This window comes from Triturus cristatus, chromosome 4_1, assembly GCF_964204655.1.
Source record: "Triturus cristatus chromosome 4_1, aTriCri1.1, whole genome shotgun sequence".
Classification (NCBI taxonomy): domain Eukaryota; kingdom Metazoa; phylum Chordata; class Amphibia; order Caudata; family Salamandridae; genus Triturus; species Triturus cristatus.
The window spans coordinates 739503659-739518855 of record NC_140585.1 but is presented as its reverse complement, the minus strand read 5'-3'; the positions used below and the strand labels follow the sequence as shown (position 1 = coordinate 739518855).

Sequence of the window (15197 nt, the reverse complement as noted above, 5' to 3'; positions counted from 1 at the left end):
AGATGGTGAGAAAAAAGAGAGAGAGGGCCAGGGCACTCCGAAAGGAACCGACGGAGGCCCGGTCGCAGAGGGAGGCCGAGAAGGACATTCCACACCGGTAAGACACACCCGGGTGGGGAGAGCAGTGGTGAGACCATCCAGGTTTAGAGACTATGAAATGGACTGACCACATGGTCGGGGAAATTGTGTTGGGTGGTATGAAAAGGGGGAGATATGTAGTGTCGCGGTCTAGTTGACGCGCGCACTACGTAAGGACGGCGAAGTGCGTAGCGGCCATATTGGACGCTACTGCGCATGCGCAGGAGTAGCGTGTTGCGAGAGACGGCGTTCGGAGCGTGTTGCCCGGCGCTCTCTCGGGAAATAGATTTAAATGTTAATAAAGGCATCTACCTACCTACCAGAGCCTCCAGCAAGTTATTGGGGAACAGCAGCTAGCAGCCAGAGCACCTAGCATCATTACAGAGACAGACAAAACAAAGTCATTTTTAGCTTAAAAAATCGAGTCTCCTGCCTGAACCACAAAGCTCTAAGGCGCATTGACGGACCAAAATAAATCCCTGCCAATTTTTCAAGATCTCTACGTGATATGTGGCTCAGGTCCAGGTTTTTTCTTTGAGTGCAAGGCCTTCTTGCCATCTTTATTCTATTAAAAAACAGGACTACTTGTCCCAAAGTTCATAGAAAAAAAAACTCGACTGGACCAAAACCACGCATGGACCTCGGAAGCTTGGCAAGAAGACAGCCAGATAAAAACGCGACCCAGTCTCCTCTCTTCTCCTGGAGCACTCTACCAAGATGTTTCGTCCCAGTGTTCAAGCACAGGCGGAAGTTTTGGGTATTCGTATTCTCAAATGAAAGAGGCAGTTTACGTTCAAGGTAAGCAAGCTTAAGCAAGCGTCGCTTAACACACGTCTCAACCTAAACCACAACTCCCAGAACCACCGCATCGACCGCGTGCGTTGGGGTTAAAATATTTCACTTCCTGAGCTAGTAGCAACAGTGACAGCACAGGGTGAATTCAACAGGCTACAGCTGCGGTTTTCCGGCAGAGCAGCCGCGTAGCAGTGTATTGCGAAAGGAGCAATTACGGTGAGCGCCATTGTTTGGTTTCTAGCAGGTGTCCGCGGCCCCGTGCACGTACTGAACATGCAGTTTTATTTATGTGACGCTCGCAGTGACTGAGCGCAGCTGTTCTTTGGGCGCTCCACAAAGCGACTGGCAAATAGCTGTGGCGCAGTTTCACCATTGTGTCAGCCATTTATGTCCACGGTAGTGTGTGTACGATGATGTGACGTAATATTGTTACATAATTCTACCACAACTCTTCGATTCAAGCATTTGATAGATTAATTATTAATTGGTTTGTTTTTGCTTTCGACACTCCGCGACTCCGAGGCACATCATGTGCATTTTACTGCTCCCCTGTCAATCGGAGTGTTGAGTCGGTAAATACTGGAAGGGAAGTTCATTGGGGCTATCCAAGGACTGCTTGTAGGACACGTGCGTCAGAGGGTGGAGTCCTGGTTGGTTTGCTAAGCCGTTCATTCTTCCAAAGTTGAGTTAAAAAAAAGAAGGAGCAGCATTGAGAAGGAATAACAATAGCACATGTTGCGAATGCATTCGAAGCTGCAAGGCTGTGACAAGTAAGCAAACTATAAATGCCAGACTAATTACAATATGGCCCATCTCATAGCAATACATGGCTTCCAAAAAACGAGACTCGGTAGGACCTCCTTCTTAGTATAGTATGGCCTGCCAAAATCAGGAACCTCCTCCCCCTTCAGCTCTGCAGCAAAGAAACAGAATCTACCATCCACAAATCCCTAAAAACCTTTTAGTTCAGCCTATAATACCCTCTCACTTTTTTATCCCACTTCCCTGTTACTTCTTTTGGCAGCGCCGGGGTACTCAATTTTGAGTAGTTGTTCGCGCTATAAATTATCATCATTCACTCATGCTACAGGCTCAAACTTTGGATGGCATAAGTGTATTTTAGTACAGAAAATCAATGAGGGAGGGAGAAGATAGCTGTCGTCTCACTCAACTTCCCAAGTAACTTCAATAAATCAAGAGTGGGAAAACACCGTGTCAAATCACAGGATCTCCAACGGAAATTGCTGTGGGACCCTAAACAGTCATGATCTGTCAGCATATTTCCCCGCTGGCATACTGATGACTGGTAACATCATCAGGTCTGCCCTCCACCAGGAGGGAGCGTCTCTCACAGCATAGACATCTAAGTGAAATATCTGATCAACACGTTTCAGCCTACTTGTGCCCTATGGGGTAGGTGGCTTTCGTCAGCACCGTGAGTTGATATTCGGATCGCTCCAATAAACCAGCTGGTACTTTTTCCCCTGGTTACGGATATGTTCACTAATTGGAGAACTTGGAGGATATTATGTCCTCACCTGGAAGTAGAAAACCATTAGTAGCGCATATGTAATTGGCTTCAACAGTAATGTTGTGTTAAGGATTACTGGTGACTATAAGACTCCATCCATTTTATCATGAAAATGTAAAAAAACATTACGCCAATTTTTTCATGTGTACACCAAAGTAGTCCAATTTTGACATCGTGGGTGTAAAAGAAGGAGAGAACTTGTGGTACATAGGGAATATGAGAGTCAGAAGATACGTTTCTGTATTCTGTCGTTATGCTACTGCTCTAGTTGTTAATTCTGAAAAAGTAGCAACAACTTGTGTCCAGAATGGAGCAAATAAAATTAAAAATAACTCATTTGTCATTTCTTTTCAATGCATCCTACTCATAGTATAGGCTCATGCTGTTGTGTGACCTTCTTGTGCCTTGACAAAGTGAAGTAAACATTCCTTATACTTTGTTTCCTTAGGGTTTAGCTAGATCTTCAAGCTCTAGAAAAGCCTATGCCCTGAATGATAACCATTTTTTAGTCTAACGCAAATACGGTGTTAAGAAATGGTCTACATCAGCGAAAATATTATAGAAATACCTTAAGTCTGTTGTGGTGTCTCTGGTGTGAAAGACGCTCCCTCCTGGTGGAGTACAGGCCTGATAATGTTATCATCAGCCATCAATATGTCAGTGGGGAAACAAAATGCCACTGATCGAACATAACATAATTGCTGAGGGTCCCACAACCATTTCCGTTGGAGATCCTCTGATTTGACACTGTGTATTCACACTTCTCTGGATTTTTTGATAAGTGTATCTTAGGTATTTATAAACCTAGTTAAGCTTGTTGGAGACATATGGTCCATATATCCATGCATGAGAGGACCTTCAGGGTGTAGCAATGGTTGCAGGTGGGTTCCTAAAACATCCTGGTGACTTGTGATGGTTCAAAGCTGTCTTCATCCCTGTGACAGCTTATTCAGTATGATTTGAGGTTGGGGTCTGAGTATACCCAAGATAGCATGACACGCTGCTGTGAACATTTTGTTAAGATATCGGGGATACCAAATTCCTAATACAACTGCTATGGAGGATGGCATGATTTGCAGAGGGGAGGGCTCAGTTAGTCCCAGGATGATTGGAGGCCTGAGCCTCTTCATCTGCTGACCTTTTACTTTTTAGCAGTGCACAAAAAAGCTGTTCACCATAAAGATGGGTACTGGGTATGACATCCTTGCATGCGCTAAAAACCAGTTGTGACCACCAGAAAAAATAATAAACAAGGACTGTGAGGCCTGTAATCTACAAAGAGACATGGCATCCCATAGGTTGACAAATAAGAAAGCAAAGTCAGCACTCTAGAACTCAGAGCTGTTGTTTGATAGGAAGTATGTGCTACTCCTCCATTATCATAACCAAGCGAGTGTGGTCATTTCCTACTCTGAGACTGTACCTTTTTAGGTCTCGCCTGGCGAGCGAAGCGCTGTCGCCAGTGAGATCTATTGTTGCTGACTTGCCTCGGAAGTGGGACAGGAGATGGGCACGCGCAGGCTTTTGGCGGATTGGAGCCTGTGTACGTGCTTGTGAAGATGCGCTTGCATGTAACATGTACAGCCACGCGGCATGCACATCTCCTGTCCCCCTTCCGTCCTCAGCAGCCTCATGCACTTTCACTTTCCACTCCCTCCGTCGGCTCCATGGAGACAGCTTGTTACCTCAGGTACGGTTGTGGCGCAGTCCGCTGCTGGGTTCTGGAGTCCGGATGCCCACGTCCAGATTCTCGGGTCCCTCTGCTTTCTGGAGCCGACCCGGAAACGGAAAGGGCGGGTCGGTCGCGCCTGCCGAACTGGCTTTTCCAATCCTGCTTTCCTAGATAACCGCCGAGTTTTGGAGAGCGCTCGCCTAAGTACCTGTGTTCATTTGCGCCTCCCTCAAGAAACCGGTATTAAATCCTGAAACTTGGATGGTTTGTAAATACAAATTGGGAAAAGGCGCCTTTCATTATTTATGTATTGCAGAGGTAAAAACAAGTAAAAGTACGGGAGATGAATCTTTTCTTCTCCCTCCTCATTCTCACTGTATTGCTTTCATTCTAAAAATCAACAAGCATTTACAATGCATAGGTCTCGCATTATTTAAGTTTGAGCTATTGGCATTGCTAAATAATGCAACACCAATAGCTCAAACTTTAATAATGCGAGACCTATTGCACTGCAAATGCTTGTTGACTTTTATCAATAGAGTAGGGCAACCCAGGAAGAATGCTCCAGGTTCACACCTAAGCACACTGCCAGCCACTCATTTCTCATTGTCCGCTTTCTTTGCCCAAGGTACTTAGTGAAATCATTCTTGTCTCAAGTAACCAATATTTTTGGTATTTTAGCAAAGCCCCAAACTGACCTGTTGGTGGTTCAATGGACGTTTTAATGTGCACATTTAAATATTTTTATTTTTGATAAAATGTAGTTTAGAATTGTTAACGTCATGCTTATTCTCACAGCGCCATAGAGAAGTCGGTTTCTCCACACATGGCCTTTTACTCTGCAAAATTGTTAGCTAGTTATGCTTGTGCAATATGTATTATTTTGTCTATGAGGTGTTCAGATTTCTCATGGACTTCACACCGAATGTTTTATAAAACCTTTCCAGACTGACAAACTGTCCAAAGGACATTGTAAAATAAAGGGATAAGAACATAGTTTGAGATTGTTTTTCTAATGAATGAGTGAATACTTATTGTTGCAGTAAATTTATTGAGGCAAGGAGCGGTTTGAGGGGGAAAATCTGAAATTATCTGTTTTGGAACAGGACTGTGCCCCTCCTTGGTGAATGGGTGTTTACCTCTGCATTGAGTGCCCGACTGCCTGTTAAATGGATGTCTTGACTTTATTTTGGTCCTGGCATCACGTTGATCCAGTGGATGCTTAGTCCTGTCCATGATAATGCAAGGTCCAGGACCTATCGTATGACCTGGAGGGGTGCACCAAGCATGCCCTCAGGAGACACTGGACATTATCCCTCTTCTGGGTGTATCATCTAAAGTCTGCTGTGCTTTATGATTTATTGTTTGACCATGACTTTTTCTCTGTATCAGCGAGAGCGTGGTCTACTGACCAGTTTCATGTTAAAGTTCCATTGTTATGTGAAATCCAGATATTGATGTGAGGAGAACTTAGACAGGGCTCCCGTTAGAAATTCTATTAATACATGGTTAGAAAGGGCACTGCCATGAGTTTGATGATAGATTTGAGACAGGGGTGTGGAATTTCTTTAGCCTGACTCCCAGGACATATTGTTTGGGGTCAAGGACAACAAGATTTCATGTTTTTCTCCTTGGGACAAGTAGGCCCATCCTCCTACAGCACAAACCCTTTTGCTGTCAGTTTACAGTACCACATAGTGGATCAGGGAAGGGCATTATCTACAATTAAGGTAATGTTTGTGTCCATATGTTAATTCTGTTCCAACGTGTATTAATGGTTCATTAAACAAAGCCTTTCTTATTAAGGTGAATAATCTAAGGAAATGTAAGCTCGGCCTGTACTACTGACAGTAGTTCTAGTGTAAAAATTTGTACACACGTTTGCAATGTTTAACAATATGAGGCTACATGCAATGTTCCCGAAATGCTCTCTAATTAGATACAAAATCTGCAGACGTTTGAGAGCAAAATTGATGATACTTTGCTTTCAAAATTAAATGTTCACAAAAAATGTAACTAGGAAGAAAAAAACTGTGAAATTGTAGGTTACATTTCTTTGAAGTATTATTTAGTACAATGTTTTGATGCATGCTACTATTTCTCAAAAACATTCCTAAAGGAAAATCGGCGCAAACAGTTTCAACAAGATAAAGGAAAACATGAAAAAACAAGCATTGGCAAAGCCAATAGGTCTGATATTGGTGGTCAGCCTTTTGGTTTTGCCAATGAGTGTCTTGTTTTGATATGTTTTTTGTACAACTTTTTGGGTGCTACCAGACCCTCACCATTATAACAAACATTGGCAAAAAAGCAATAATATTGTTTGATCTCAAAAAGCACACATTTTCACAGTAGACCCTGGCAGTGAACAAAATCACTTTGTGTGCCACTGTACTCCTTGTGAAACTGCAGAAGCCAATAGATGAAGAATTTTTATAAAAATCAAAAGGTCATGGTTAACTCAAGACCTAATTAGAGGCCCGGTTCTTAAAGGAAGTGACAAAATTGCACCAGTGGTTATGTCCTTGCATTAGTGCAGGTTTACGTCTTTCATGAATTCATAAGAATTTACAGAAGTAGGCCAGGAAATATTACTCCTAGAAAAATGTGTGAACTGCTTTTTAGCACGAGCAAATATGCAGGTGTATATTTGCTCATGCGAAATTCTGTTGAGCGTTTACAAGTTCACTTTCCCTCCAACCACTTTTTCCCAACTCTGGAAGAAGTTTTACTTCTGCCATTGTCAGGACTAAATTTCCAACCTTTCTCAGTATGGGAAAAGATTAGAGAAGAGCTGGTAAAAACCTCTAAATCATGTAATTTAGTAGGTTTGTATAGACTTAAGAGGGCATTCCAAACCTGGAACCATTGCTTAACGCTACCTCCAGCCACAGTATGTAGATCTACAGAAAGGTGGCAAAATAAGGGAATTGCTAGAATTCAAAGCATACTATAGTACGAGTCCTGCCTTAATCAGGAATGCTAATGTTAGAGTTTTTATATAATGAGATTGTTGCCATAATTTGTTGCTGCACTACGTGGCTCCAACGGGACAAGTTGATTTTTTTACAGGTCAGGTAGATTTATGAAGCAACCTGTCCAATTTACAAGTAGACATTTTATTTAATTCCACACCCCTGTGGAGGGTAAGAATTGTGACATTGGGACTGCCATTTCTGTTGTTCAAGCTGATGGTGTTTAGGTACAAAGAGAAGAAGTTTGTAGGACAGGTCGGTCATTTTCTCTGGCAGTAATAATAGCTTTAAAAAAGCTGATGGCAGCCAGATGCAAAGAGCTTGCTTTTCTTTGTGCCCATATATTGCACATACTCCTTGCATGGGGCTAGACTCATTAGTAGACTTCTGTGAGAAGCTTCACTTTGCACAAAGGCTGGGCTTAGAGAGCAGCCTGGAAAAGGAAAGTATCAAAACTGGGTTTGAAGCACGAGACAGTGGATCCACATCCCATCTGGAAAATGTGAATACAAGTAGGATCCAAACACCCCTCTTTTTTCAGCTTCAAGCTCTTCATGGCCTAGGCATACTAAAGTACCTAATAGTGAGATACACGTATAACAAACATTGGCAAAGGCAATAGATCTCCCCTATGAGAGCTATTCGTTTTGCAATGATTTGTAACCATGTTGTACAGCAGCGTGGGTGCGTTGCAGTGTGCCTAAAACTAATTTAAAAAAGCACTGGGATGCTGCTAGGGCTAATGTGATTTTTTTAAAAATGTACATTTAAGCTGGATGCGTCATAGTCCCTTTTTATTATTATTTTTATACATGCTGTACAGCAGGAGCATAGTTCTGTATGTCACGCACTAAAGTTGTTTTACAATTTGAGGACATTCCATGAAAATAAAGTAGACTGACTATTGTTGATTGAGATGTATATGTAGGGGAATACATTTTGATCTTTGGTATAGTACACATACATATTTTAAGTATAGAGAAGTTCGTTGGTAGGACTCTGATGCAAATCTCAGGACGTAAAGAGATGTATCAGCATTTTTTGACACATTAAGACATTCAAGACCTGTCAATTACCAGATTGTGGAGTCAGTGCCAAATCTGTCTGCTTCATTTTTTGAGGAATTCATCTAGCCTGGTCCTCCTTCTTCCCCTTTGTGTAGGATCATGCATACAAGGTGTTGCAGATATTACCATAGTCATGATTTTATATCGTGAATATAGGGATGTTTGGGTCCATTTGACTATCAAAGAAAGTCTTAACATTCTAGCTGCGGGCCATGTGCCACAAACTGTGTCAGTCATCTCTGCAACATGGTGGAGCTAAACTGTGCTGGAGTGGAGGCCTGGAGCAGGCTGACTGTTGTCTTCTATAAGTGGTTATTGCACCAGTTGGAAGAGATGCTCTTTTCCGGATGGAGCCTTCAAATATCAAACTTTTTACTTCCCACGGTAACCGCAAATATGCTGTCTTTTATCTGAGGAACTTCCCTAACAGATGTGTTAATGATTTTAATTTCCATATGTTTCCTTCAATAACTTTTCTGCTGGTTCAGAAAAAACTAAGATTTCATCGTCAAGCGGCCATAATGTTCAGGGCACCGGACCTGTGAGAAGGACATCGTACTTGGGACTATTACAACTTTGCTTATTTCCTTTTATTCAGCTTCCATAAATACTTCACATTTTTCATGAGAAGAGAATGGTGTTAAATCGCAACCTATATGCCCCTTTTAGGTCTCGCTACAAGACAGCCTTTCACTGTCTGTAGTCTATAGTCTGATTTGGACCATTTGAAAACAATTCAGGGGTCTATTGCCTACCATTAGTGGGCTTCATTTCCACTTTTATTTACTTGCTTCTTATTTAATAGCTTACCTTCCTCTTGTGTTTCTTGCCTTTTTGCTATGCTTTTGATTGGATGACCTATATTCTTCCACTGCTCGCATTTGGGGACCCACTTTTCTTCTTGTCTTTTATCACACCATGAGAGTATGTGTGTTTTCTAGCTCTCTATCGTGTGCTGCTTCTTCCCCCATGTTCTCCATCCTGGTCCCTCATCCCTCCCCTCATCCGCCATGCTCTCTATTGCTTTCCCCTCTCTTTCCTGTCTTTCTTTTTCTAATTTTGTTTTTGGTCTCCCCCTGGCCCAGGCTCCTCCATTGTTTCCTCACCCCAGCACACTCCCTGTTGCTCCCCCCACCACCTGCTCACTCCACCGGTGGTGCCTGAACTCCCTACAATCTTTAATATATATATCTGGCAGCTGCCATTTGCTACTGGCCCACTCCGCAGTGTAAAAAATGGTTTTGTGCTGCTAAAACGAAGGGGCTGATTACGATGGCAGACGGACTTCAGTCCGTCCTCCCATTGTTTCAGATTTGAGACTGCCCGCCTACAAGGTGGCTGTCCCACATACCATATTACAATGCAACTGCCACCATGCGGTCGCATTCCCGATATTTTGTATTGCAGTGGGGATGCGGTCAGCAGCCCCCGCCGCAATACAAAAAATAGGGTGTTGACATATATGTGCACTACATGGCAGAAACCATGCGGCGCCTGCCACATGGTACAGGGATATGTAGGGGGGCACCATAGGTGCTCCACAGGGCCATGGCCCAGGGAGTAAGGGGGGCCCGCTGTGGCCCCCAAATCCGTTTCGCGGCAGGTTGACCGCTGCAGAATGACAGGAGGAAAGGGATATCATAATCCCTACGGCGGCGCCTGGCAGGCACTGCCGCAATGCGGGGACTAGCGGTTGTTCCGACGGGCGGTCGGATTGAATCCGCCCGTCTGGACCGTGGTGGTCGGTCTTTCAAACTGCCAAGCTTTCGCCCACCATTGTAATATGGCGGGCAGGAAACTGCATTACGATGGCGGAGGGACCGCGACCCACAGCCTGTCGGTGGCGGTCCCTCCACCATCATAATCGGCCCCTAAATTTTGATAAATTTACCCATCCTAATGGTGTCTGCCATCTTGGATAAGTAAATAACTTAAACAAACGGCGCCCCTTTTATTCTCTATGCAAAAAGAGGAAAGGCTGAACAATGTCAAACACTCACGCCCAGTCAAAGATCTGGGCCTAAATCTGTCGTTTTTTTGCTCATCACGCCATTCCAGTCTGGCCCCAGCCATATGCTAAGCAGTCTTGCCACTGCTTCCCCTGGGAAGAGTCAAAGCCGAAAACCCCGAAACTGGTCAAAGATACTTGTTTCCAGTCCAGGGTGGACCTGACCTGGCTGTTCGGGCTGTACAGTTCCCAGGGGCAAGACTGTCTTGCATATGGCTGGATCCAAACTGGAATGGCGTGGTGAGCACAAAAACTATAGCTTTAGTCCTAGATCTCTGACTGGGGGTGAGTGTTTGACATTGGTCAGCACTCTGCCCTTCAGTGAATGTTTTTGCCTTTTTAATCTCTACGCGTGCGCCAAGTGCGTGATGCAGTCGTATCCTCACTACACAGCATTGCCACGAAGCATTTTGTATTTTGCCAATGTTGCAGAACATTGGCAGAGCCTATTGCCTTTTCCAATGCCAGTTTTGCAAGTGTATAAGCTTAGATGGGGACCATTTTGGTTGGTCTCTTTCTGAGCAGTTAATTGATTGGTTTCTTATCACCTGGAGCCTACTGTTCAGAACTTTGCTGTTATTGTATACGATGCGAGCTATTGGTGTTGGCATAGTGGTAGCACTGTTTGTATAGGCTACACAGAAAATGAAATATTTTTGATTTTATTTTACCTATTTTAAAAGTTGGAAATAGAATTTGGTGAAGATGTTGAAATGGAATCTAAATAAGTAAATAAATAAAAAATATTTGCCAGAATGATTCAAGCTTGTGACTGGACTAGAAAAAAACTAGATTTTTGTTTCTACTTTGAGCATAATATATATGTTGCCAGCTGCAAAATACTGAAGAATTTCAGGTAGTGTGGTCTAATATAGCAGTACTTTTGCAAAGTAAGTTGTATGTGCATAATGAGGAACTTAACATGTGGCTACTGATGTAAACTATGGTACTATGTTACTTATGCTAAAATACTGTGTGATATTGTAACCCATGTATTTTTGCTTTGCAAAAAACATGTTTCTGAAAGTAAGTTATTCCTTTTTCATAAAATCAGCTTCTAGAGACCAATACTCCCAAACCACCCTCCTTGAAAAAACTGGCCCTTTCTTTTTGGAAGAGAGGCATTTTAGCCCATTTCCGAGAGAGATTTGAAACATCCTGTCCAAGTGAGGCTCCTTTGATGACTGGCCACATCATACTCTCTCACAGCACTGCCACCCATCCATGTGAGGCCCCTACGAACCCTTCCCTGATAAGGGCTAACTAAAGCACAATTTTAGGATAACATTACCAACTTCGATTTTTAGTCCCGATCTGAGCAAATGTTTATTAACCGTACATGCCGCCTGCTTCTGAAGAAGATTCACTATCCGGTCCTAGAAAATCTTTTTTTATCAACTTTTTCATGTACAGAATACTCCTGTATCCAATGCAATTTGATCGACAGGCACAGTTTCCCACTGCCTCTTGAGTGCTTCCTAATGCTGGCATGCAAGAGCTTGGTCAGATCATGAATGCTTTCCGGACCAATATAAAACAAGTCTCTGATTATTCAGACTAACCACTCTTAAGCAGTGGAAAGGTTTTGTGAGCACTATATCAAAAGGAATACAGTAAAAAGTAAATGTACTTATTGGCTAATTGTGACACAAGCAGAACAACCCATGCAAATAGTTTCATGGCTGGGAAAGTAGCAACCTAAATCCACCCCCTTAAAAGCCTTTCCCATTGCCTCCCTTAGCGCACTCAACCATCTTTTCTAAAGGAAGAGTACGCTGAGCACCACCACCCACAAAAGCCCCCCACCAGAGTAATTTTTGCCAGCTATGCAAATCCGTGATGAGGGTAATTCCAGACTGAGCCTTTGTGCAAGGCTTACTTTTATTTACATTGGACACCATTAACATATTAGGGGGGTACACAGAAGAAATATGTATCAAAAATGCCACCAAAATGAAGATTGAGTCTCCTAGGTGATTGCACCACGTAGAGATATCTAGCGTGAAGCCCCTGATACTGCCTGATGAAAGGCCTAGCTTCAGACACCCCCCTCCTTTAGTGAGAAGCAAAGGCCCCCAAACACTTCCCTCCCATTTTTTGTTCCTCTCAAGGACGGGGAGAAGCCAAATAATTAGGGAGGAGGGGAGAAGGGATCAGTGTGGGAGTGTTCTCATTGAAAAGCAGCACAGCAAATTGCAGGGTTGCTGAACACTTGGAGCCCAGAGTCGGTGGAGCCCATTCAGGGGTTTAAATGCCGACTCTATATAGCTGTCACATAAATTCACGGCCGTGACTGGGCCCATTACAGATCTCTGTGGATTTCAACTGGAAGGGGGGGGGCTCACTGGGGTCTACAGGTGTTCTTAAAAGCATAACTACAGTAGCGGCCCAGCTTAGCTAGCTTCAAGTGGCTGCCTTGATTTGTTTTAATTTTACAGTAGATGAACATGTAAATGTCTTCTTGGACCCCCTTCAGCCCCACCTCCATCTGCACTCCATTGGGTTAAAAGAAAAGAAATGAGGCCTTTCTCTTTTAAAGGCCTAGGACAATAGTGGGGTCACAGCTAATGTCATAGCTGTGTTGCTCAGCAAGAGCACAGAGAACTTTTTTGTTCCCTGAATTGCTTTTTTTATTTATGGAAATTGGCTTGAAGTTTAGTGAACCAGCCTGGAGCAAGTGGAAGAAAAACAAAACGGGGCAATAAACGCCTCCAGTGCATTCTGGGACCGGTGCCTACTAACACCTGTGACTTACAAAGGCAGAGGGTAAAGTAAAAGAAGCAGCGTGAAGAGGGTGTGCGCTCTTTTCAGCGCGGGGGCATAATGGCTATTTAGTTGTCGTGCGTGATGGGGATGAAGTGCAGAGATTGCATCTTCATCCTCCAGAAAGCTCATACAATGTGTGCTGGTTTAATAAACTCTGTTCGCAGTATTTGTGCCTATGGGCAGGTGCTCCCATCCCTACAACTGGCCTGTCAGGAGGCGGCGCATACACCAAAAGAATATTTGAGGCGTAGAAAGGCGCGCTCAGGTGTAGTGTTGTGCATTGCCATGGTGGAAATCCAGCTTTAAATCTCATGTTTTACGGAGTCAGGAGGGCGAGTCTGGCCTCTTTGCTCGGGTTACGCCGGACATTGGGTAAGGACCAGACATAATGGGTGCAAGATACAGATTCAACCTCCCATGGCGAAGGCAGACAACTGAAAGGTTAAAAATTATGTTCAGTGACATGAACACGACCAACAATATGCCTGGCAATCACTAGATTCGAGCTACCGACCCTAAGTCTTGCATTCGAGGGTGTGGAACAGAGGTTGATGGAGATGGCATTGTTTGGGTATGGAAGGAGGTTAACTCGCCGACCCAAAAGTTTTAACATATATCTCAATTTGTTCGTTTTCAATTAACCTTGCCTTTCAGGTACTTATGAAGCAAATTTTTTTAACTTTACAAACCGGCAACTTTCTAAGGAATAATGTTCACCTTTCTTCTGAAGAAATGTGGGTGGCACTGAGAACATATCCCTTGTCCTCAAGTTCTTGCGATAGGACAAAAAGAATTCCATTGAGTTTGAGCTGAACACTGTGCTCCCAATTCAAAAAAAATTTAAATATACACTTGTAGGAGCACTCCTACAAATGGGTGTAGATTTGCAACTTTTGTGCAGTACACAAATAATCCTAGTAGTAGACCTGGAAAATTGTTCCAGTGTAGGTTTCTGGCTTGCCCGGGCGAAATTTTAATTACGCTGGCAGAATTTGTGATATTTCGAGAAATCCCTGTTACATTTATTAGGTGAAATGCCTGTATTTATACCATTACGACATGTTGTGTAATCCCACGCCATTCGAATAACCTTCTACCACGAACGTTCCTGGTAACAGTTTACCCCAGATGCACGTGAACAATAGCACGTGAGAAGTTGTTGTTTGAGGTGCTTAGTTTTTTTTATTACTTTTGTGGAATGCATCCTGGCGTCAAAGATTGACGCCAGAATTAATTTCACGATAAAATATAGCCCTAAATGACTGATTTCCATTGCACTTTAATTATGTGTAATGTGACAGAAATTTTGCGTAATTGCACAAAAGCAAATTACGCGACCTTCTCACACCCCTAGTTTCCAGATGTACTTTTGGGAACTTTTCTCCATGAAGAAACCCTTTCCCCTAGTGGTTTCTATTCCCCATCCCACGTGGAAGGAAGATTTAATCCACCAGCACTTTGCAGGAGTAAATCTCAGACCATTTCTAGGTTGTCAGTGCTCATAAACGTAGGAGTTTGTGTGCGGTCACAAACTTGCAAAGCAAATCACATCTTCAGACACACACCCCACTCTTTGCGTGGGGATTACTCCTGCCTAAGTGTATGCAGCCATGGTGTACATTTACACAGTAATACATGCATTTAAATCCTTCCATTTGCGGTCGTTCATGTACATTAATGGCTGACAATGGCACTGTAAATTGGCCTGTGAGTTTCCAAGCATGGACACCAGCATCACTACAAACTCATTATGTTCTTTGTGTACAGGGAAAGCAGATTTTCTGATAGCTTTGGAAAAGCAGTGCACATTTTCCCTTTTTATCTTTCATTATTGCTGTCCTCAGCAGAGAGTTGGATTAAAACGGTTGATGGATATAACATTGACATAGCTTGTAGTTCGTTCATCATATGATGTCATTTTTTGCTTCCTGTTGGATGGGCCTAATAATTAGTTGTTTGGGCTACCAGGTATATTCCTTCAGCTGTGTTCGATTGCATATACTCTGGTCCAAAGGGGGCATGGCCTGAATACGAAAGTGGCCCTTTATTACTCCCTATCTCCCAAAATTCTATTTTCACTTGGTAGACCGGCACTGTTCACTTCCATCTGTAACTAAAGAGACATTGACTCGCAAGAGAAGAGGGTTATTTGTCTGACAAATAAATATCATCAGAGCAATTGGAGTGATGGTGAATTTGTGTTCAGGTGTTCCGTTTGAACCTTTCCTTTCTCGTGTCTGGACCATTTCCTATATATGCCCTCTGGACCCACAAGCTTGATAGATACCTGAAAGAAAACGTCTCC

General features: G+C 43.2%; 1 protein-coding gene across 5 annotated transcripts in view; it reads left to right on the top strand.

The window, feature by feature from the left end:
• Nucleotides 1–838: 838 nt before the first annotated feature.
• Nucleotides 839–15197, top strand: part of LOC146855444 (deoxyguanosine kinase, mitochondrial-like) — a 103162-nt gene continuing 88803 nt past the window's right edge. For 2 of the 5 annotated variants that reach the window (XM_085653237.1, XM_085653241.1), the window contains exon 1: nt 988–1089. The gene's annotated coding sequence lies outside the window, so the exon portion shown is untranslated. Of the gene's footprint in view, nt 877–987; nt 1090–1549; nt 1644–15197 lie in introns of those variants that run through there. The other 3 variants (XM_085653240.1, XM_085653242.1, XM_085653238.1) reach the window with 2 other exon arrangements.